Source organism: Callithrix jacchus, chromosome 17, assembly GCF_049354715.1.
Source record: "Callithrix jacchus isolate 240 chromosome 17, calJac240_pri, whole genome shotgun sequence".
Taxonomy (NCBI): domain Eukaryota; kingdom Metazoa; phylum Chordata; class Mammalia; order Primates; family Cebidae; genus Callithrix; species Callithrix jacchus.
In genome coordinates, this window is record NC_133518.1 from 69,383,273 (window position 1) to 69,400,601 (window position 17,329).

Here is a 17,329-nt window from a genome sequence, read left to right on the forward strand (position 1 = left end):
ATACAATACAGCCTCTCAGCCTGGAAGAGCTTATATTTGGGCAGGGCACAAATAAAACCTCATTTAATTATAACATGGTAAGTGATAAGTTCGTTGAATACACTGTACGCTGGTGGGAAGCGATAATCCCGTTGTCCAGGAGAGTCCATCTTCAAGGTTAGCAGTTCATGCTTGAGAAGGTGGGGAGCCCAGCAATGAAATGGTAATACAGTCACAAAACCGGTATCTAGTACTGGATGGGCACATTTACGACCAGTGCGGTGCCAAGGTATAGGAAACCCAGCTCCTTCAGTCGTGAACAGTTGCTAAATGGCATTTCAGGCAATTTCTATAACAGATTGCCTCCTGACACTGGGACTCCACTTTCCTCCAGTTTGAAGGCAAAAGAAAAAGAGTTGGTTTATAGGACCAGCTTGTACAATTCAAACAGCAAAAACCTATGGCTTCTTTTTGGCATAATTCTCTCTCTTTCTCAACATATATTTTGAGGTAAACTTTATCATAAATTTCAACTGTTTTAAATGCACAATTTAATGATTTTTAGCAAATTTACAGCTACACAACCATCACCTGAATGAATTCAATATCAGAACATTTTCATCATGCCAATAAAGATTTCTTCTATGCATTGTCAGTCATGCCTTGTTCTCATCCCCAGCCACAGGCAATCATCAATCTACTTTCTGTCTCTATAAATTGCCCTTTTTGATATTTCATATAAATAGAATCATACAGTACGTGGTCTTTTGCATCTGGCTTCTTCCACTTAGAATGTCTCTGAGATTCATCCTTGTTGTAGCATTTATCAATCCATTTTGTTTTTTAAGAAAATGATTTTTCCTTACCAGCTGCATTTCTGCTCCATAAAACTTACAGTAACAAACAATTACTCATAATTTATAGCTTTAGCTTCTCAAGCAGTCAGGCTTAGGGAGGCTGCTGCCTGTAAGAAATGGAGACGATACTGATTATAGGAAGAAAAGGCTTTGTTTTCCCCTCTCATATCCACTTTCCTACACTGGCCAGCAAAGCAACGCCTAAATCTTTGGCTCTCACAGAGAACCATCACAAATCATCATTATTTCTTAGAAAACACAGTATCCCTTACATATTTCCCTGACCATACCACGGATAAAGTGTTTCTTAGACCACTTTGATCTTCGTTCTCTCTCTCATACATACATACTCTCTTTTCATTGTGTGTGTATATCCTACTGAATCTCCAACTTGTAAATGAGAACCCTTGAAATTTTACAGCAGTACAGAATCAGGACACTGCTAGCCAAGAACAGATAAATTATCTAACTCTATCAAAGACAAAGCCTGTAAAATTCTTCTGCTCATGTCACAACATCTAAATAGATACCAATAGCAGAGGCACCATTAATCCTAACATGCCATGGTTGTCATTGTTTTGGGAAGACTTTAGCTTTTCCGTTGAGCAATTCAGGAAAGACAACAACGTTTTTATACAGTCCCTTATTATTTCCACCTGTGGAACTGTATCACCAGGAGATTTCAGTGCATCTCCCTTTGTAAAATCATGGAACAAAACAACTTAAGCACTACATAGAACAGAACTTTGGCATAATTAGCCAAGAGAATTGTCCAACCTGACTGGGAATCATGAGCAATGATTAGACCAGCTGTGCTCACAAGCTAGGACCAGTATTCAATACTATCATCTCTAGCTTCATACCCAATGCATGCATTTGGATTTGCCTGACTATTTCAGTCTCCGTGTTAAGAACACTATCCTTCTTGCAGTAGCACCCTGAGACGACTTATGGCATCGTTATGGACAGCTGAGAAACAAGGTCATACTCCAAATCTCCACACAAAGTGACTGTGATGGTGCACAGCCTAATTCTGTAAGCCACGCCCAGGCGAAGAGATCTTGCAGTGCTTTGATAGCAGGTTTGATTCCAAAACAATCTGGAGCAAGAGAAGGTGAGGTTTAAATTAAATAGAATTAAATTGGACAAAGAAAAGGGAAAGACAGAACCTTGTAACTGTAATAAACCCTGCCAATTCAAAGCTGAGAAACAGTGGATGGGAGAAAGAATGTGAAGATAAAACCTCCAAATCTATGAGAATCAAGCATGCTCAGCGGATAGAAAACAGGGTTGCAAGCGACACAAAGAGGCTTTGATCTCAGGGTCACTTATCCCTTTTCTCCCATAGTGTAAAGCTTTCAGGAGAAGCAAGGGCCACAAAAACTGCCCTACATTTTAAAAAATGTGAATGTGTTATAGAAAGGATTGAGTTAATCAAATTCCTGGGTCCATGGGACGTTATCAGTCTGCGCAAGGCCTGGCCTCCTTTTATTTCTTCATTTTCTTATTCTTTTTCTTTAAAAATGAATTGTGGTTAAAAAAATACAAAGCATAAAATTTACCATCCTAACCACTTGTAAATACAATTCAGTGGTGTTACATATAGTCAAATCACTGTGTGATCAATCCCCAGAACTCTTTATCTTGCAAAATTGCAATTCCCATCAACCCACCCTGACCCCTCAGCTCCTGGCAGCCACGTTTCTACGTTCTGTATCTACGTTTGACTACTCTAGGTACATCCTATAGGTGAAATTATATGGTAGTTATCTTTTTGTGACTCACTTATTTCACTCAGCATAATGTCGTCAAGGTCTACCTGTGTGGCAGCATGTGTTAGAATTTCCTTCTTTTTAAAAATAATTTCAACATTTATTTTAGATTCAGGGGATACATGTACTGGTTTGTTAAATGGGCATATTGCATGATGCTGAGGTTTGGGATGGGGATGATCCTATCACCCAGGTAGTGAGCATAATACCTAACAATTACTTTTTGGACTCATGTCCCCTCCCTCCCCCTTCTATATGTCCCCAGTGTCAGCTGCTGCCATCTTTATGTCTACAAGTAGTCAATATTTAATTCCTACTTATTAAGTGAGAACATGCAGCATTTCATTTTCTATTTCTGCATTAATTCACTTAAGAGAATGTCCTCCAGCTGCATCCACGCTGCTGCAAAGGACATGATTTTGTTCTTCTTTATGGCTGCACAATAGTCCATCGTGTATATGTACCACATTTCCTTTAACAAATCCACCATTGATAGGCACCTAGGCTGAGTCCACATCTGCTATTGTGAATAGTGCTGCCATGAACAAATGAGTATGTCTTTTTTAGAAAGATGTATTTTCTTTCGCATATATACCCAGTAACTGGATTGTTGGGTTGAATGGTACTTCTGTTTTAGAAATCGCCAAAGCAATCGCCACTGGTTTCCACAGCGGCTCAGATAACTTATATTCTCACCAACAGTGTATAAGCATTCCCTTTCTTCCACGGCCTCATAGCGTCTATAGGTTTTCTGCCTTTTTAATAAAGCCATTCTGACTGGTGTAAGATGGTGTCTCCCGATAATTTTGATTTGCATTTCTCCAGTGATGAGTGATGTTGACTATTTTTCCATATGTGTATCGGTTGCTTGTATGTCTTATTTTGAGAAGTGTCTGCTCATGCCTTTTGCTCACTTGTTAATGGGGTTAGTTGTTGTTTGCTTGTGGAATTGTTTAAGTGCCTTGTAGATTCTGGTTATTATACCTTTGTCAGATGCATAGTTTGTGAATATTTCCTCCCATTCTGTAGGTCGTCTGTTTGCTCTGTGGATAGCTTCTTTTGCTGTGCAGAAGCTGTTTAATTAGGTCCCACTTGTCAATTTTTGTTTTTGTTGCAATTGCTTTTGAGGACTCAGTCATAAATTTTTTCCTTAGGCTGATGTCCAGAATGGTATTCCCTAGATTTCCTTCTAGAATTCTTATATTTTGAGGTTTTACATTTGAATCTAACCCATCACGAGTTAATTTTTGTACATGGTGAAAGGTAGGGGTCCAGTTTCATTCTTCTACATATAGTTAACCAGCTATCCCAGCTCTGCTTATTGAAAAGGGAATCCTTTCCTTGTTGCTTATTTTTGATGACTTTGTCAAAGATCAGATGGCTGTAGATGTGCAGCTTTATTTCTGGGTTTTCTATTCTGTTTTATTGGTCTATGTGTCTGCTTTGTGCCAGTATCATGCTGTTTTGATTACCGTAGCCATATAGTATAGTTTGAAGTTGGGTAATGTGACACCTCCAGGTTTGTTCTTTTGTCTTAGGATTGCTTTGGCTCTTCAGGTCTCTTTTTTTGGTTCCATATGAAATTTACAATAGTGTTTTCTAATTCTTTGAAAAATGACATTAGCAGCTTGATAGGAAGGTGTTAACTCCATAAATTGCTTTGAGCAGTAAGGCTATTTTTTTCCTTCTTCTTACAAACAGATGTTTTATTGCTTTTGGTCCACAGACGTATTTCACATTATCTCATGGAGCAGGGTCCCTGGGTGGGGTCCCTGTGCAGTACTTGGTGGGGCATGTGGCCAAGGGAGATGGAGCAGTATATCTGGTCAGGCCCAGAAAGAGTGCAGGAGGGTTGGGGGCTCCTTAAAGCCTACTGAAAGGGCTGGGCATGGTGGCTCATGCCTGTAATCCCAGCACTTGGGGACGCAGAGGTGGGCAGATCACCTGTGACCAGGAATTTGAGACCAGCCTAGCCAACATGGCAAGACCCTGTCTTTAGGCCGGGTGCTGTGGCTCACCCCTGTAATCCCAGCACTTTGGGAGACCAAGGCAGATGGATCACAAGGTCAGGAGTCGAGACGAGCCTGGTCAATATAGTGAAACCCCATCTCTACTAAAAATACAAAAATTAGCCAAGCATGGTAGCAGGCACCTGTAATCTCAGCTACTCGGAAGGCTGAGGCAGGAGAATCACTTGAACCAGGGCGGCGGAGGATGCAGTGAGCCAAGATCATGCTACTGCACTCCAGCCTGGGCAACAGAGTGGGACTCCATTCCCCCTCCCCCCACCAAAAAAAAAAAAAAACAAAAAACGTCTCTGCTAAATATCCAAAAATTATCCACACATGGTGGAGCAGCTGCAGTCCCAGCTACTTGAGAGGCTGAGGCAGGAGAGTCTGTTGAGCCCTGGAGGTGGAGGTGCAGTGAACCAAGATCACACCACTGCATTCCAGCCCGGGCAAAAGAACAACAAAAATCCTACTGAGGCCATGGTGGGCGGGGCGGGGGTGGAGGCGGGCAGTGCTAACATAAAGAAGAGGTCAGGCTTAGCCCCTGCAACTCAGAATTCCACTTCCTTGTAAGAGCCTCACTTTCCCCACCAGGTCTCAGGGCAGATCTGAGGGTCTGAGGTCTGTTGGTCTGAGGGTCCAAGGGAAATCTGGCCACTTGGGAGCTTGAGCTATTTAGCATCTTAGCCAGGCCCCCTTTCCTGGGGGACAAATTTCCCAGCACCCTCGCCATTGTCCCTGCCCCATTCCTTGGGGAAAAAACCATATTTTTCTTTTGTTAATACATCCTGAAACGTTGTGGGTACAGAAACTGCAAGCTGATTGGCTGGCAAAAGAGGGAAGAGGCGAGGCAATCGGGAACCTTCAGGGGCCAGTTCCCTCCAAGCCCAGGTCTCTTCTCCCCAGCACAGCTCAGCCCACAACCTGGATGTGCCAGCAGGGACCCTCACCCTACACTTATAGGGATACGACCTTGACCCCTTCCCCCACAATTCAGTGGCTCAGTCCCACAAAGGACCAAGGCAAGGGGGGTAAAAACGCCCTGCTACCTGATCCCATGCCACCACTCACAGACCCTCAGTTACTGGCAGTACTGAACAAATTAAAAAAAAAGATGAAAACACAGAAAAAAACCAAAAAACCCAGACAGGGAGATGATGTGGGGAGAAAGCATGCTGGGAGCCTCAGTGGCCGGCCTCCTCCTGGTAGTAAGGGGATATTCATGGACCTCCCCTGGGCCAGAGCAGTCGCCAGCACCCAAGGGAGCCCTGTTGGCCACTGCACCTTGCAGGCAGTACTTGCGGTCACATGACCTGGCCGCTCTGGCTGGCACCCTGCGTGTAGCCCATCTGCAGGGACATGGAGGAGTTGTCACACTTGTCAGTTCCCAGCTTGTCACAGATGTACTGCAGGGTCCCGGGAGCTGTCATGCCCAACTGGCTGGCACACTTGTTTGTACCCATCCGGAGTCTGATGGCCGAGTGGTCCATGGGGAACAGAATGTGGTTCTTGGGGTCATAGAGATGCCTCCTCATGCAGTACGCAGTCATGCCCAACTGGCTGGTGTGTTTGCTGGTGTCCATCTTCAACCCTATGACTCACTGGCTGGCCTTCACAGTGGCATCCTCCAAGTTCCGCTCCTGCTTCTCCAAGTACTTGACACCAACGTTCACCCGCTCTACGGCCCCTTAGTCTTGGCCTTCCCCGCCAGGGTGAGAAGAGACACCTATACCTGCCTCATGTTCCCACCCTCAAACGGGCTGTTGGCCTTGAACAGGCCCATGGGTTCCTGATCTTGGGGAATGAGCCCAGCTGTAGCTTACTCATGAGTGTGCATAACATGATCCTGTCCATCAGGCCCTTCTGGATGTCGGGGCTGAAGGAGAGGCTGGTGAGTCCCTCAATCCAGCTGCGGATTTCTGCCTCCTTCTGCAGGTCATATTTGGACAGGAGCCAGTTCTTGACCTAACCCAACAGCCAGTACCAGGGGTCCTTGGTGAAATGCTTGGAGCTCATGGCTGGCAGGCATGGCTGCAGGATGGGATGGACAAGACTGGATGGGACCACCGTGGTTATTTTAACAATATTGATTCTTCCTTCTTTTTTAAGGCTGAATGATAATCCATTGTATGTGTATGTCACATTTGGTTTATCTGTTCACTCATGATAGACACTTGGGTTGCTTCTACATTTTAGCTGCTGTGAATAATGCTGCTATGAATATGGGTGTATAAATAGCTCAAGACTCTACTTTCAACTCTTTGGTGTATAACCCAGAAGTAGATTTGCTGGATTTTATAGTCTTCTATTCTTCATTTTGTGAGGAACTGCCATAGTGTCTTCCATAATGGCTGCACCATTTTATTTTCTGACTAACAATGCACACGCATTCCGATTTCTCAGCATCTTTGCCTAGGCCTATACTTTTCTAGATTTCTTGATGATAGTAGTCATCCTAATGGGTGTGACCTGCTTACCTGTTCCCTTTTATCACCTTTCCCTTGCTCTCTCCTGTTCCCCACTCCCTTAAGCAATCATTTTAATGTTTGTTAAGGTTCATGTGTAAATATATGTTGCTGTTTGCTCTGCAAGCCTTTTTATTATATACAGATGGCTTGTTAAGTATTTTATTCTGTTTCTCCCAATTTCTTCTAAGAACTAGCTTTTTAATGTCCATTCGCATTGCCATGTGTACTTTGAGTCTATTTCTTCTGATTTGTGTGTGTCAACTACATTTCACCAATGCCTTCCCCGGGGTGAAATTGCTTCCAACTTCCCACCATTGCAAACAAGGCTGAAGTGACCACACACCCCTATGCATCACCCTATAGACCTGTGTGAGCATTCTTCGGGTTGTATACCCAGAAGCCAGACTGCTGGGGCAGAGAGGACACATATAAGTCATATGATGAAGAATGGCAGATTACTTTCCAAAATGGCTGCACATGTCTGTGTGCCCAGCCACAGTTTTGGTGGTCATTATGTCTCCCCATTCAAATTTTATATACTTTGCCACTCTAATAGGTGTCGAGTGATAACTCTGTTTACTTTTACTTTATTAATAATGAGTTTGAGCAGTCTTCATGTGCTTCTCAGGCTTTTAGGCTTTCCTGTTCTATAAATTGCCAGCTCATACCTCTTGCCTATATTTTTGTACTAGAATGTGGAGTTTTCTTGTTGATTTACAAAAGTCACTCACATATTCTAGAAATTAGTCCCTTGTCAGTTTAGACGTGGCAAACATTTTTTTAATATCATAGCTATCTTTTAACTTTGTGCATGGTATCCTTAATTGGACAGAAATATTTAAATTCATAAATTAAAATTTTAAAATAGGGGCAAAAAGGAGATATTGGAAAGTTAGGTGTTACCTATTTAGATGCTTTTATTAATAAATGACAGGACATAGGTCAAACTAGCATTAGTAAAAAAACAAGGGGGTGGCATTCATTATGACTCTCTGTGATTCTTTCTCTCTTGCTCTCTTTTTCTTTCATTTCTACCTCTCTTTGTATCTGTCTCAGCCATCTCTCCAGACTTGCTTTTTTCACTTTCCCATGCATAGCACTACAGAGTTGTCCCATATCTCCCAAGTTTGCAACTCCTCAGTCCAGAAGAGTCCCTAATAACCATGAATCCCAATTCCAAGATCCTGGGATAGGGATGGACAGGTCCAAAACGTTCAGTTAATAATGGCTGGAAGGTGGGGTCAGGTCAGTAGAGGCAGGGCTTCAAAACATACTGATTTCCTGGCAGCTCTCAGAGAAATAGAATCAGGGTGTGTCGATACATATAAAGGTTTCAGAGAGCCATAAAAGTTGGCAAATGAATGGATATGAGATTGGTGTGAAATTTGTCAAAACACTTGACAGCATTTTTTGCCTTGTTCTCTCTCCTGAAACCAGGGGGCCTTTGGATTTCAGCTCTGATTCTTGTACCAGCTGTGGGTCTCACTCTTCTGAGAATTACCGGAATATCCTGTTGATGCCCCTGAGAGTTGGAGACTATGTCCCATTCAGACAAGCAACTCATTTTTGCATCATGATTCCAAAGACCATGACTCAAAATCTGTGGCTCCTGGTCCCGGGCAAAGGTCTGAATGAAGAATAAATAAGTCTTTCTCCTGAAAAGCATTCCCTCTAGAAGACTATCTGGTCTCTAAAGTCAAACTTTGACTATAATAACCAAATATATATATTCAGTCTCCATTATCCTTTTGCAAATCTGATTCTGTACCTTCTGTATATATTAGATGGCTTATATACATTAGAAATATTTTGCTTTTTCATATACACATGCAATTAAAAATTGGTAATATTGTTGAGTTATTGTGAGCCAGGCACTGGGCTAAATGATTAACATTTATAATTGCCATTCAGCTCTTATAATCTTCCCACATAATAGCTGCAATCCTCAAGGTGACCCTAGGAGGAATTTTTATCATCCCAATTTTTAGTTGAGGAGCCTGAGAGGTAAATGATGAAGTAATTTGCCCAGAGTTTGAAAGAAAGCAGGGGATGTAAAGCTCGGATCCAAATATATTTCATGTCCAACCTTTGTTTGTCATCACAAGACAATTTGTTATCCGTGTGTGTGTGTGTGTGTGTGTGTGTGTGTGTGTGTGTTCATGCTTGTTATCCACTGGTCCACTGCTGGTAGTATCTGTTTTGGAATATGACAGCTCAAAAGGTGGTAACTAGTTTCTATTTGCTTTATGTTGTTCCTCCCATATCAATTTAGATGTATTCCTATAAAAGAAATGGTGAATCTAGTGGGTAAATAATTCCCAAGAGCATATAATGCCTACTTTGAACACTAAAGAAAATCCTCTAGACACAAATCCAACACATGAGGAGGTTTACATAAAACACAGGAAAATGGGCCAGGCGCGGTGGCTCAAGCCTGTAATCCCAGTACTTTGGGAGGCCGGGGCGGATGGATCACGAGGTCAAGGCATCGAGACCATCCTGGTCAACATGGTGAAACCCCGTCTCTACTAAAAATACAAAAATTAGCTGGGCATGGTGGCGCATGCCTGTAATCCCAGCTACTCGGGAGGCTGAGGCAGGATAATTGCCTGAACCCAGGAGGCGGAGGTTGCGGTGAGCCGAGATTGCGCCATTGCACTCCAGCCTGGGTAACGAGGGAAACTCCATCTCAAAAAAGAAAAAAAAAAAAAACACAGGAAAATGTGGAAGGAGAGAATGCTCGATGAACCCAGTCAGACAGAGGAGGCTTTCAGAGTCGATGTGTCTACAGCTTCTTCTGAGAAACAAAGTACAGGACAAGAGGAGAACTCCACCCTCCAAGAAGAAGGGCCCGGTGGCTGTGGCGGTTGCACACAGAATCACTTGATTCCCGAGTGTAGCAGCTTCTCAGATTGCCTTGGGTGTTACAACATCGGAGTAGGAACGGAAAAGGCTCTGAAACCAGAAAGCTCCATGACTGACCCTGCTTTTGCTGAGCATCAGCCATTCGGCCTTGGGAAATTGACTTTACCTCCCAGTGCTTCTACTTCCCATCTTCAAAGTAATCTTTCCCTTGCGGTGCTGTTTCAAGTACTAGAAAGGATGAAAAATCCTTATGGATGGCACATGGGAGGCACCCAATAGATTCCCATCATCATGTCATCACCATTATTGTGCAAGGGGGAGAGAGAACATCAGAGACTTTGGTGTACCCAGGTAATAATTTTCGGGGGCTATGCACACACGGTTGGGGCTTGTGGGTTCTTAAAAGTTGACTGAGGCCTAGAAATGACCAATACATCTCTGTGCCCACTCAAAGAGAAACAAAGGCTCTCCCACTCCCATGACTCTGGAAATCCTTCAGATGAAAGTTCCATTCTTATTGAAGAAGGAGAATCCGTTGGCTCATGTGACTGGACAGACCACAATAGTGCTGATTTTAGGACCAGCTGTATTTGAAGCTTAACCTCAAACTTCAGGGGTCTCTCTCCTTCCCTTAATTCTGCTTCCCTCTTACAAATGTCCTTACAAACAATCCTTCCAGATTGGTTCCACAGTGTGTCAAAACTTTCAAGATAAAAAAGGCTGCCAGTAGCTGTAGCTTCACACACTCCGCTCTCAGCAAATATTCCTTTTCTAGTCGCTCCTAGAAAAACTAGAGTCACGCTGCTTGGATAGCTTAACTCACATGTGCATCATTGAACAAATTCCTGGGACCAAGGCAAGGAGATTATATTGGTGCGTTTGGACCTGTGTCCCACACATTCCTGGGGCTAGTACTGAATTGAGCCCCACCTAAACCACATGAACTGGGAGTGAGCAAAAGGAAGTTCTCCAAGAAAAACAGGCGCTATTAGCAGCAGAAGACAAAAATGGATATTGTCTAAAACAACAAACACACAGCATAGGCTCTAAATAACGTAAGTGGAAACTATAATCACCAATATTTACTAAATGTTTGCTGTGCTCTGGGGTGAGCACTTTGCATTAATCTCCTCATTTAATCCTTACAAAAATGATCGATGCAGATATTATTACAATTATCCCCACTTACGGGATAACGAAACTAAAACACGGAAAGGCTAAGTATTAATCACTTGTCTGAGGTCATGTTGCTTGGGAATAGCAGGGCTGAGATTTGAACTTGAGCCATAGGACTTAAGAGTCCACAGGTATTCTTATGAGCTGAATAATTCCCCCACCTCCACACCCCACCCCTACCCCTGCTAAGATGTCCAGTTCAAATCCCTAGAACCTGTAAACGTTAACTTGCAGGGCATTGCCGGTGTGATTAAGTTAAGGGTTTTGAGATGAGGATGTGAACCTGAATTATCCCCATGGGTCCCAAATATAATCACAAGGACATTTGTAAGAGGGAGCCAGAAGGAAATCTGTCAACATAGGAGAAAAGGCAGTGTGATGACGGAAGCAAAGACTGGGGTGAGGCACTTTGCAGATGAAGGAAAAGGCCAAGAGTGGAGGAATTTAGATGGCTTCTAAAAGCTGAAAGGCAAGGAAGGAAATATTCTCATTTGGAGCCTCCATAAGGAAACTTCTCTCCTGGTGTCTCTTTCTCTACCCTCCCCTCCTCCTTTCCCTCTACTTCTCTCCTCTTTTCTTCCTCTTTCCTCCCCTCCAGGTCTCCCGACACTGCTTGCATATGGCTCCCCAAATGGCAGCCCCACCTGTGTTAGGCAGAATTCTAAACTGACACCCCAAACTCCCAGCCCCTAGTGCATGGGCCTTGCATAACCCCCAGGACTATGAATATCATGGATTTCCCTGCCGTGATTCAGTTATACTGTATGGTGCTTTCACCTTAAGAAAGGGGGTTTAGGCAGATGGCCCTGATCTAATCCGGTGAACCTTCAAAGAGTCTGGGCTCTCCCTGAGGAAAAGATGAAAGGCATGAGAGGAATTCAGTGGAGGAAGATTCTCCATTGCTGGCTTCAGAAAGGAAGGACAAGGATTGCAAGTGGCCTCAAGGAACGAAGAACAGCACCTGTCAACAACCAGAAGGGAATGAGAACGTCAGCCCCACAACAACTACAACCACAGGTGAAATGATTTACCCGGGCTAGGAAAAGGCCGCGTCAAAATTCACCCTGAGTCTATATGACTCCGAAGTCCAAACTGAGAGAGCTTGGAAAAGGATTCTTCCCCAGAGCCCTGGGAAAGGAACACAGCTCAACCAATGCCTTGATTTCAGCTTTCTAAGACCCTGGGCAAAGACCCCAGCCACACATGCCCAGGTGTTAGCTAATACATGGGTACTTTTTTAATCTGCCAAATTTGTGATAATTTGTTCCACAATTAAAGAAGACTCGTATATTATTCCTGGGTCTATACAATCTCTCAATTCAAACACCTACCAAGTATAGTCTTTATGTCCTTGAGGAATAGAGAGAGCTGGTGTGGTGGGGCATGTCTGTAGCTTCAGCTACTTATGAGGCTGAGATGGATCACTTGAGCCCAAGAGTTCAAGTCCAGCCTGGGTGACAGAGCAAGACTGTGTCTCAAAAAAATTAATAAAAATAAATAATAAATAATTTAAAAAATTGTAAACAGAATAAAGAGAACCATCTTCTCCCTGGTTGGGTCAAGTGTCCACCGCTGATCTAGACAGTGCTGGCTGTTAGGCACAGGCGGTTTTCTACCACCTCCACAGCAGTGATTATGGATATACAACCTCAGGGATGGGGAACAGACAAGGAAGGTGAGCTGGCTGGTGTGTTCTGCTAGTGCCTTCCAACTTGAATGTGACAGCTTTCTATTAGTCTATCTTCTGCCTCTCATGATGAGCATTTTCTCTCACCTAACTAGCTCATGAGTTCAACAAAGGCAAAAAGGTGGTATGGTGCAGTAAGACAAACATCATCTTAGGGGACAAAAGGAGCTGGGTGCAAATCAACCTACTTGCTGTGTTAGCTGAGACAAGTCACTTAACATCTCAAGATTGCTTTCCCCATTTGTGAAACAAGAGAAATACGCCTCCCTTGCAGGGCTGTTGTGATAAGTAGATGAGATGAAATAGGTAGTGTCCTTTGTGAGTCTTTAAGAAATATCCATTTCCTTCTACCATCTTGATCCCTTTTCTACGTCCACCATAGCAGCTGGCACAACAGTATAAGCTTATTCCTGCATTGAATGAAAACAATCCACACACTGATGGAAAGGAGCAGGGCAACCGAGAGCATCGAAGTAGCCCCATTATTAGCTGAGCCAGGTGTCAGCAGAGGACAGGACTGGTAAGGAGTCCCCTGGATTTGAGTTGGCCAAGAGAGTAATAATGAATAACAAAATGATAGCATCAGGCATTAACTGGAAGCATTCTGTACTGTGTGCCAGGCACTGTGCTGAGGGCTCCCTTGGTGTAGCTCATTTAATGCCTAGCAAGGGCCAGTCATCAGTATTGTCATTACTCCACTTTACACATGAGCGACAGAGATCCAGAGAGGTGAAATGATTTACCTGGGCTAGGAAAAGGCAGGGTCAAAATTCACCCTGAGTCTATATGACTCCAAAGTCCAAAGCTTTTAACTACTCTCCTTTAAAATGCTCTGAACATGACGTTCCTTTTTCGGAAATAGATTTCAAGTTGGTGCAAACACCTGTACCCATGGAAACTCAAACTGAATGATAAGATAGTTCCTTTCAATGACTTCTAAACGCTCTTCAAACATTTAAATTTCCAGGAATTTTTTTTTTTTTAAACACAGGGAGAGAAAAATATCCAAGAAAAGGATAATGGGCTTATGTGTACCTATTCAAAAATCTCCACAGCAGCTCCATTTCCTTGCCTAGAGGAACACTTCATTGGGGAAGTCTCCCAAACAATTTCTGCTCGATTTTTAGTTGTTTAGAAAATTAAGACAAAATGAGAAGACTATTGCCTGTCTGCAGAAGCCAATAATCTCTGATTTTTTAAAAAATCTGTACTGAAACCTCTCCAGTGGCTAAAAATTCTGTGCACTGCTTAAGGTATCAGAGAAATTCTGTGTCACCCTTGAATATTGGCATTTCCCCGAGGAATCTGCATCCTTATCTTTATTTCTCACCCAGACCTGGCATGGGGTCCTCACCTCTCCACCACATGGCTTCTCAGCCTGCCCTGGCTGCTACAAATGCCCCAAGGCATACCCTGATAGTTTTAATAACCTTGTCCATTCCCCATTTAAGAGTCAGCCATTATTGCTCAAGCCTTTTCAAGCCAGCTGGAAATTCAACTTGGCAAGAATTCTATCCTTGCTGGACACTTCCCCCTGGCTTTTCAAACTTAGCGGGAAAAGCCCACCTGTCGCTGCTTTCCTTCTAGATTGTGTATGAAATCTCCCACAGGGCTGCCCTGACTCTAGGCTAATTAGGCTGTTTTATGATACAAAAAGATCAGGAAAAACTATGGCAATTTTGTTTTGAGACAGAGTCTTTCTCTGTCACCCAGGCTGGAGTGCAGTGGCGTGATCTCAGCTTACTGCAACCTCTGCCTCCCACATTCAAGCGATTCTCCTGCCTCAGCCTCCTGAGTAGCTGGGATTGCAGGCACATGCCACCACACCCAGTTAATTTTTGTATTTTTAGTAGAGACAGGGTTTCACCATGTTGGCCAGGATGGTCTCCATCTCTTGACCTTGTGATCCACCCGCCTTGGCCTCGCAAAGTGCTGGGATTACAGGCGTGAGCCACCACGCCTGGCCTAGGGCACTTTTTTACACAAGCCTCCAGGCCCTTGTCTCTGAGAGTTTGTGGAGGATCTGCAGAAATCAGAGAGCAACATACAGAGGCCTGCAATATGATTTGCTTACATGGATGTCTGGGGTGTGCTTCTGGAGTCTAGGCCCCATTTAAATAAACTGTTAAATAAAATCAAAACATTGGCTTATTAGAGTTTGTTAAGTGGTTAGCAACCTCCAATAACTATGTCTGTAGTGCAGGGTTGGGACAGAAAAGCCCAATCTGGGAAAGTGCCATTCAAGGTGTGGTCCACCAATTATTAGAGCCCAGTCTAGCAGGAGGGAGGTACAGACACGGAAATCAGCATTTAGAAATCTCTGTAGTTATTTGACAGTACTGGGACATTTTACAAAAGTACCAGCCCACAACAGATTAGAACTACAAACATTAAAAATGAGGCTTTTATTGGTTAATGCATGTTTTAATTAGTGTTTGAGAAGTACCGGTATAAGAGACAAGCTGAAAAGAGGAAAGGAAGAGGGGATGAAGGAAAGAGGGAGGGAAGAAAGACAACAGAGGTAAGGGGAGGAAAAATAATAATCTTGGAATTATATAATGATTTATAACATGAAAGTATTTTTGCACATATTCTATCACTGGGTCTGTCATCTAAGATCGTCCTTCTGTTTTGCAAACACTCCAAGCACCTGTCCGTCTTTCTCCTTTGTTCCCTTCTTTCCCTGGTGTGTGTTCCCCTCCACACACACCTGCTTCTGTGATTATGATCCCAGTTCACATGTCACCCCTCAGGGAGCCTTTTCTAGCCACCCAACCTAGAGTGTTCTCCCTCCTGCATGCCACCCATCGTCATCACAGGGCCATGTTTATGTTTTTTTCTTCTATGAAATGTAAAACAATCCGAAGCTATCACGTTCATGTATTTCCTTATTGTTTCCAACCCGTCTCCCCACTAGCATATGAGTTGCTTCAGAACAGGCATGCTTCTGTGTCGTTCACCCCATAACTCTCATGGCTACATAGTGTCTGGCGTAGGGACAAGTACATGAACGAATGAATGAATGAATGATGAATGGCTGAATACCACAGGTATCATTGTTTCCATTTAAAATACAAAGAAAATAAGAGTTTTAAGATTTTGCCCAAAAGAATTGAGTCTTTCCCAAGGATGCACAGCTCCTCAGTAGAACCAGGGTTCCAAGTGAGTCTCCTGACTCCAAAAGTAGTGCTACTTCTACCTTACAACATTGCCAGAGGTAGAAGTTTCTGGGGAAAAATCTGCAGAGCCTTGGAATACCCAATAAGAAAAGTCACATGGGTTGCATGTAGCACAGTCAGCTTCTGCTGTTGCAAATAAAGATCTCTTGGCAATTAAAGAGAAAACACCAAAAGCCCAGGAGATCGAGTAGGGGATCTGCTTCCTACTGGGCTGACATCTAACCCTCGCCTACCCTCCCCTCTGCCAGTTCCCCAAAAGTCCCTTAAGTGCTGTCTAGAATTGTAGCACCGGTCAAAGCTAAAACTCCGGCACCAGGCATGCTGGAGTTCAAGTCCTGAATTCTAATCCTTACTTGGGCAACTTCCTACATGCCTCTCCTACTTCACGGGGTATGTGTACAATTAAATGCCTTGACATAGGCAGGTGACCCCAGGGATATTCAAGATGAATTCCCTTTTCTTCTTCCAGTTGACATCTCTTTAACATCAGCCAATTATTCTAGTGCCAAGTGGACGGGAGAGTGAGCAGAAAATGGATGAGGATTTACAGCGCACTCAGAGGATTTAACTCGTGAATGTGGTCTTTACATTTACCCTCCCAACTAAAAACAATTAGCCAGTCTACAATCTCACATGCAGTCTCACTGCTAAGAAAATGGCCTGCTAAGAAACTGATCCTTATTTATATAAAGGAGTAAATGACTGCTTCCAATACCAAAATACAATTATGTGAGGAAATAGCGTTCTTGAAAATTCAGTCTCCACTTTATTTCTGCTTTTCTTCTCTAGCAGCCTAACAAGTAGAAAGATTACAAGCTTTGAAAACAGATGGACAAGGGTTCAGATCCCAGACCTGCTATTTGTCTTCCTATGTCTGAATCTCAGTTTCTGGATCTATAAAATGGGCATAATACTTCTCACCTTGATACATTCTTGGTGGGTCTGGAAATTGTGCAGCACAGACTATAGAAGATGCTCAGAGCTTTAATTCCTCCCCCAAATATTTGGTCCCAATCACAGGAGAAAGGGTCTTACCACAGAAGCATAAAAGGGTGGGGGTTGGGGACCATTACAACAGACCATGCCTAGAACATAATAGGCACTCAATAAATATTTGATGAATGAATAAAATGGAAGGGTGGCTTGTTTGCAACTGCCATAGACGAGAAAGGTTCATATCCTGAAAACTGGGATGGTGTCCCAGAATTTCAGTTGATGACATTAGCATTTGTTCACAAGAATCCACTGAGAACTAGAATAGTTTTGTCTAAAAGTCTTTCTTTCAGTCACCTTTCAGCTCCTCCCTAGCCTGGTTGGAGACCCCATGATCCAAGGTC

The 17,329-nt window shown here is 43.3% G+C and overlaps 1 pseudogene; it reads right to left on the reverse strand.

The window, feature by feature from the left end:
- Positions 1–5,801: 5,801 nt before the first annotated feature.
- Positions 5,802–8,649, reverse strand: LOC100390220 (calponin-2 pseudogene; annotated as a pseudogene).
- Positions 8,650–17,329: the final 8,680 nt, after the last annotated feature.